Genomic DNA, 8,549 nt, shown 5'->3' on the forward strand with positions numbered 1-8,549 from the left:
TACCACTCCAGGAGCTATAAGTTACCACTCTTGGTGTTTCTGAGGTTCTAGATTCATAAAGTTGTCTCCTTTAGGGTTTGAAATCCCCCATGTATGAGATTGTGTCCATTTGGTGAAATTATAATGATATTTTGAAGTTGGGTTCTTTTGGGGTATGCAAAGTCACCAAGTCATTGACTTTATGGTTCCAGACACTTTTTTGAACTCAGGTTTGTGGTTTGGACTTCTAGACTTTAGAATTAAGAGCTTAATGGAGATGTTGTCTTAATGGATGAGTACGATGGGCGTACAAGTCTGTACACACAACGTATAAGCCAAATAACGAGTATGCTTACCGTATAGCTGAGTACGCTGTACGTACTCAGTCAGGTGGGATTTTTTGCATTTGGGCTTCGAGTTTGGGCTTTGTTTTGGGCCTGGGTGTTTGAGTTCTTAAATGGTCATCTGAGTACAAGTGTTTTGGACTAGGAAAAATGGTTGGGCTTTATGGTAAGGCCCATGTAGGAGGTTTGGGCCCAATATGGAAAATTGGGCATTCGGGCCTTGGTTGATTATTTGGCTTTTGGGCCTTTTAGATTTTGAGTTGGGCCTTAGTCTTGGACCAAGCTAGGTTAGGAGTAAAATGCTCCTTTTACCCCAAGTATGGATTTATGGTTATGGATTGGAACCCAATTGTTAATTGGGTGTTGTTTTGCTATTGACAGTTCGTGGATCTATCAACCAGCAGCTAGGGATTATCTGTATGATTTAGCAGTGTGAGATGAGTTTCCTCACTATATTTAGCGGGTCGAAAGCACCAATGTCGGCCCATGGTTTGTTATTCTTAGTATACCTATTGTCTGTATGACTCATGCATGTTTTATGTGTTTGATGGTTACGAGCAGGGGCTCAATGTCGGGCGGGGGCTGATGAGTATATTGTATGCTAGTTATCCGTATGTGTTTTTATGATTATTGGGTACAACCCGATGTTGGACAGGGCCCGAAGGCTAGTCTGTATGCTATTTATCTCTGTGATTATGGCATGTTTTATGTGTTTATATGTTTATATGTTTATACCAAGAGGGGCCAGATGCAAGGTGGGGCCTGATGACTGACAGATTTGTATACCGAATCAGGTCCGATGTTGGGCGAGGCCCGATGCCGGAAGGGGCGGGCGGGGTCGAGTATATGTTGATATGTATGGTATGTTGTGTTTTGGGGAACTCACTAAGCTTTGTGCTTACGATTTTTAGTTCATGTTTCAGGTACATCGGTTTTCAAATGGAAGAGATCGGGATGATTGCAGTGCATACACCACATGTTTCCGCATTCTGTGATTTACTCTGATTCGATGATGTTTTTCTAAATCCTGATTACCTTGGTTTTATATAAATGATTTGTATTAATGATGTATTAATCTAAAAACGAAAATTTTATGTCATTATTTTTGGGACGTTTCAAGTTGGTGTCAGAGCCTTGGTTTGGGGGATTCAGATATACTCTCGGGTGTGTCTGAACTCAAGCTAAGGATTTTGGTAAAGTTTTTCAAAAATGATTTAAAAAGGGAAAAACAAGTTTTCTAATACAAGAAAGGGTGTGGTGCATGCAATCGACTGAGCTCAAGTAAGTTCCTCCCAAAATATACATACATGTTACCTAATATGGTTTGATTTATGAATTTGCGAATCGCAAGCTAGTTAGGGCTAAGGATCTGCTCAGTTTTTGGCATGACAGAATTCTAGGAGAGATACCTTGTATGCCTATTGTATGAGCTTGTAGACTTGCATGCTAGTTCTGATTAGCCAGTGATAGGTTGGCCTGATATGTGATGCCTTGTAGCCTAGGAAGCATGGGATGCTAGGTTGGCACTTGGGTGCCAAGGAACGAATACGGGGTTGCAAAGGACGAGGACACGGCGTTAGGCATACACCATCTTTTTCCCAGGCTGTCTATCATATTGACGGTTCTCATTGATGGGTTTTGAGCACTACATCATTCGTATGGTGTACATGCAAACCCTAAAGCTTTGGATCTAGTTTGTCTAATGAACATGCAATAATCATCCAAAGCCATAAACCCTAAATCTAGCATGTGATAATCAATATTAACATATGAAAAGGGTTTAGATCTTACCTTGATTGTTATGTAGCAATAACAATCACAATTCCTCCATGTAATTGACTTCTGAAAGCTTATTGTCACAAATGTCACACCTCTAATGGCTCACAAACACCAAGAGCAAGAGGATGACTTAGGAGAAGATAAGGAGGCACCAAAATTCGTCTAGAAACCCTAAGGAATCAGTTAGGCACGTTTTTGGTGCCCTAGGGGTCCTTAAATATGTGAGGCTATTAGGGTTTTGAACTAGGAAACCCTAATTTGACTGCTTAGGCCCTAAGCAGCCCCTGGACTCCCTCTTTAGAGGCCTTGGACGAATTCTTATGGGTTTCCCCATAGATTTCGTCCACTCCATCCTCTATGGAGTCCATTAGCCCAATATCCAACTATCACACAATTGATAGTTCTAGTCCCCTTTATTTAATTAATGTCTTTTAGCCACAAAATTAATTTTCATTAATTATTGACTATTATTAATTAAATAATATGATTTCTCTCTTAATATATTATTCATATAATATATTAATAAATCATAATTATTCTCTTTTTCCATAAATCATCCTATCAAGTTGCTTTGGTGAAGGCAACCCAAAAGGACCATGCTCGCAATCGGGTCAAGTACATACCAAAATAGTTATGGGCTTAGACACTAATCCAACAGTCTCCCACTTGGATAAGTCTAATAACTATTCTGTGTATGACTTCAGATCCTGATCAACAATCGTAGCTTTCAAAAGCCGCTGTCAACTCTGATCTTATCAGATACGCGTCCTTTAGATAAGTGATCATATATTCCTCCATTCTAGATATCGTATAGACGTGAGAATTGGATTGAAATCATTCTCTTAGTCTATGTGTTGTTTCCCGATTTCCGATTTACGACGACTGACTAATTGAAAAAATCAAATCAGTCCTGGCCCGGCCGAGCACTTTCGTTTGTCATCACTTAATCATCGAGGGGCCCACATATATCGCTTTTATCCCACTTTGGGTAAAAGGAACGGATAAACTTCGACTCAATGATCGCTTGTACTCACTCACCGAATCACACACAACAATACGTTTTATTACACCAAGTTACTGGTGCGTTTACATATTATCAATGTGTAACTGACTCGCAAGATACAACTCACACATCTCGGTTTCAAGAACATAAGATATTATTGTCTCACCAATCACTCGTGATAAAATCCATGAAGCGATCCAAGTGAGCGTGGGTTTAATCCAATGCTCAAATCATATTCACAAGCAATCATGAACGTTGTAGAAAACCTTTGCTATGTCTAATACACTTTAGACAATCTACAAACCAATTCACGACAATCTTCTTTCATACCTACTTCCAAAGTATGAACGACTGTGGACGGTTTGAATAATCTTATTATTCAGGAAGTCAAAACATGCAAAGTGAAACACAAGAATAATATTAATACTATATGGCCTCAAACCTTTGAGTATAAATAAAACACTTTTATTTAATCACCATATTGATTACTCATTATTTGTTGGTTCGGGTAATTAACTCATTACTTGAATTATAACAACAATTGTCCCATGCTCTTAGCATGCACACTATGTTTTCCTATGGTCCTTACTTTGTGAAATAGTATAATTGAATAACATTTTCAATCACACTCATTTCATAATTCCCAATCCTTACCACAAGTTTAAGAATACCAAATTCTTTCCACTTATAGAATATGTTAGAGTCTAACATTTTATGCAATGATCCTTTCGTAATGTCGCAGCACCAAGGTCACAAAGACTATTGCCAATGAAATTACAAAGTCCTCTATTGGAGATTGTTGCAAGACAATTCCATAGACACAATGTCTCACATTCAAAGTACATTCCTTTATCCATCCTTCTTGCATAAAAGTTTTCTAATCTAGACATATAGATTCTTAACGTCCAACTCCCAATATGGAAACACTTCTATATTTTCCATATGACAACTCATTATTAATAGATTCATATCTAATAATAATAATGTCAGTATGGTCCATTTGTTACTATACTTCCAACTGCTCATAAGCGACCAATCCTTGGCAAACCTTAGATTGTCATCTTGAAAGTTGTTTAATTAATTTAGTCATGTCAGGTTCTAGTCCTTTTTCCCTCTTAATGCCCTAGGCATTTAGAAAATTTTAGAACGGTCGAATATTGCAGCATATGCAATCGATCTTATACCCGAAGCGTATGGTATTCGATTCATAATGAAAAACGTGATACTTTACCAGTTTCTTGCTATAATATTTTCATAATACTTCTATTTGCCGTGTTCTCAAAATTCGAACTATGAAGAGGGATGTCGTAATCATAATCAAACTTTTAGAATGCAAATAGTAAATATATCCTTGACTAAATTCAATTAAACTTTCTCGATCTAAGCTTTTAGATTTGGAAACGAAATACAACAGTCTCTCCCTTAATTATGGCAAAAACTACTTTTCAACCCCTGCAACTTTGCAAAGTGAAACTTTTGTTTTTTCTATAATTAATATTGCCAACTTGCAATACTTAAAATAATAATAATCATGCTCCCACAAACATGATGATTATATTCATTTCAGCATAACATTTATACTCCCACTAGCTTTGACACATATTCAGAAAACATTTGGACTTCTAAAAGACAATACTTATTGACTTCCAAAGTTCATATTCCCAATACGATGTGCTTCGATAAGCCTTTATCTAAGATTCTCAAACTCACACACCTTTCCTTAGACAACTCACATGTGTGTCTAAACTAATTTAGAACTTATATTACTAAGTCCCAAATGGTCAGACTAATTGCCAAATCTCACAATTCGAACTATAAAGAGGGATGCCGTAATCATAATCGAATTCAAGAATGCAATTTACATAATCGCTATCTCCTTAAAATCTCTCTTAGTGAAAGCATTTCCTCACAATCATTTTCATGAAGGAGAGAAACCTTATGACAGTTAGATTTTATGGTGCATGTGTTCTATCCATGTGATTTTGTCATAACCACAATCATAAGATAATGTTTGTGACAAATCCAAACTCTTATGGATAGAACTTGTTCATTCTTAATTTCTTGCCATCAAGGGTCCCACCATTGCTTCCCAGTTATTTAGCAGCTCACCTATGCCAGTCAATGTACTTTCATTGATCAAGGTGTTTGCCCTTATGCATTCAATTGAGAACTCGTAGAACTAATATGCATAATCACTCAACTGGATTGGCACAGAAATACAATTTTGTCAACACGATAGGTTACAATCCTCAAGTCGTGTGCTAATGTTTAATAGGTTTACTTCTTCATTTGTTCTTGAAACTTTTCAGGATCTTTAGACTCCCACTGACCTCTTGACATATTAGATTCTCTTATCAAGAAACATTTCTTGACAAAACAAATATCCAAGAGTTAGTGTGTGTCTATATCAAGACAAAACTACGCGTAATTTGGTACTAGTTGGTCTATGTATTAATCAAGACATCACAACTTACCAAAATGTGCAAATGTAAGAACATTCCTACTTAAGATTATGTCACTCAAGTCACAATCTTGGAGTTTGACTCTAAGACTTGATTTTGGAACGAAGTACGATTCATCTTATTGTCTTAACCATTTTGACAATTCTCGACTCCTCTTCTTAGCCATACTAGTGCACTAAGGTGTCCTTAGAGGATGAATTGTAATATGGTTCTTAAGACGATCATAAACATGATACAAAAGTACTCTCCCTTCTTCTTAGATTGGAGAAACTTTTATCTTTCTTGCCTAATTGATTCTTCTTATTCGTTCTGCCATTCATTGAAACTTTCCAATGATTCAGAATCATACTTAATATTTTAAGTATAATCATATTTACTAATCTTTTAGCAAATCACGATGAACATTTTATCGTTCTTTGTGGTGGACTTGACTAGTGCACAACATTGTGTACTAGATCTCATTATCCTTTACTTGACTCACATACTTATGTGAACAAGGATTTAGTCTCAATTTTCCATATACGAAGGTTCTCATTCGTCACACAATACCAGTTGCATGATTCCAAGTTTCTATCTAATTGAAACTTGGGCGATGAGAATCTTTCCTCATTTGGTAAATTTCTGACATTACCACAAATAACATAACTAAGAATCGAATCCATTCACAATATTGCTAACAATAGAACCATTCAAACACCAATTTTTCATAAAATCCATCGCAAGGAAACATAAATAAGATAAATCAAAATTTATTTTATTACGGAAAAATATTGTCCTTACAATGCCATTACTAATGAAAACTATGTAAATATTACTTAGCAATCTATCCTAACTCTAAAGTAGTAACTTAAATATCTGATCCTTGAATCATGCGATCGAAATCCATTTCTTCGCGATCAGACTCAGCTTGTTCCTTTCTTTAAGATTCATTTCCTTTCTTCGATCCTTTAAAACATCAAAATGTAATCTTATCACATCATGTATTAAGAATCTCCAAATACGAACTTAATAGAGTTAGATAGTGGATTTTACCTGAAGCAGAGTCATACATCTTGACTCTCCCATCTCTTAGATCTCTCAGGTAGTCACGACAGCTTCGTAACCAATGCCCCTTCTTTTGGCAGTAGAAACTTATGGGCTCTCTGGAATGTCACACGGGACTATCTCAGACTCAACCTTTCTCTTGCATAGAGAAAACTTTTCTGGACTTCCAATGTTACCATTGCCCATAGAGGGCTGGGATATTGATTTACCATACAAATTTGCTGACCAATGCGCCAAATCATTTATGATTCAGCAGCAATAAGCAAATAAGTCGAATCAATAAGGGTCATGTCGTGGTGCATCATATAGTGCTCTCTAACGAACTTAGCATATGATTCGGGAAGTGACTGAAGAACCAAGTCAACATCCAACTTCCTTTAAACATCGACACCCAACAATTTCAATTTATCAATATGTAACCTTTTATCCAAGACATGAGCGCATATAGACTTTCCAATTTCGTGTCTTTTGCCAATAGGGCTTGAGTGACCTTGAACTTTTCAAGTCTTCGAACATGTGGGTCAGGGAGAATTATTGGAGGAGGTGGAGGAAATGAAGCATGATTTCTATTTCCACAATACAATGGTGGAACATCATCTTCACGTGGAAAACTTTTTCCAACGGATTTAGGAAGACCATAGTTGTCAGACTTTGACATCTATAAAACGGGAGAAAGTTCAAGTTAGTTGATTGAGTCCTTAATAAAACACCCAAATGAGATATTAAGGCTAGGATCCAACACAATATTCTACAATTTGGAAGAGGGATGCCGTAATCCAAAATGCAGAACATTTGAAGGTAGATAAATGATGATTTACCAATTTCCACCATAAAAACGAAATAAGGTTAAGTTTTAAATGAATTGAAACTCCCAGATCTTTTGAGATTCATTGAACTTTTCAATGTCATGTTTAATCTCGATTATGCCCTTCATTTTCGATTGGGATGCCGAGGATCATAAATAAGGCGTGAATGACCATGCGAATGTACGTTGTGCCCTCAATGTTACAGTCACCTAATCGACGTGTCGGTTAACCACACACGCTCCATCGATCTATGACAAACATCGAGTCACCCTTCGCTACCAATGCCAAACCCAACTTAGTGTGCCGGTTAACCACACACGCTCCACTAATTGTCTCGACAAGGGTACAAAGTGTAATTCCATGGAATTGCATCGATGTCACTTTTTCCTAAAGTAACTAAGATTGAGAATTTTGTAAAAACATTTAGTTACTTTATTCATTATACTTTTAATGAGGAGAGGGTTTGCCCTATCTTACCCGTTCGGCTAACGACCCTCCACCAATCAAGGAAGCGGTGGGTGAGAGTGGACTCCCATTAAACGACCATTTTATAGGCCATAACCTTATACCCCCCTTATAGATTGGCTTCGTGAATGAGGCCTACTAACGGTAAGACTAGCAGTTTAACTTATACATATATAATAGTAGACTTTTAATGTTATATATAGTATAAGGGTGTATTTTAAACTTTTAAAATACTAGGTGGTTTAATATTATAAATTACACTTTTAATTTAATTAAATATAAACCATATCATTTTGGATTTATTAACTCTCTTTTAATTATACTTTTAATTAACTTAATAAAACCTTAAGGGCATAATTTGAACTTTTCAAAACTTAGGGTTTTAGAATTTAAAATTTTCAAAAATTAAACTTTTAATCAAAAAATTAAATTCCAAAACTTGAGGGAAAGTTTTTGAAACATTTCAAAACAATAGGGTTTAGAATTTAAATATTTCAGATTAGACTTTTAATCAAAAAATTTAAATTCCAAAACTTGAGGACAAATTGAAACCTTTCAAAATATTAGGGTTTAACTATTTAAATTTCAAAACTAAAACTTTTAAGGTTCAAATTTAAACTATAAAACCTAAGGGGTGTAAATTGAAACTTTTCAAACTTACTAGGTC

Source organism: Lactuca virosa, chromosome 1 (genome assembly GCF_052849685.1).
Source record: "Lactuca virosa cultivar CGN04683 chromosome 1, Lactuca_virosa_CGN04683_v6, whole genome shotgun sequence".
Lineage (NCBI taxonomy): Eukaryota > Viridiplantae > Streptophyta > Magnoliopsida > Asterales > Asteraceae > Lactuca > Lactuca virosa.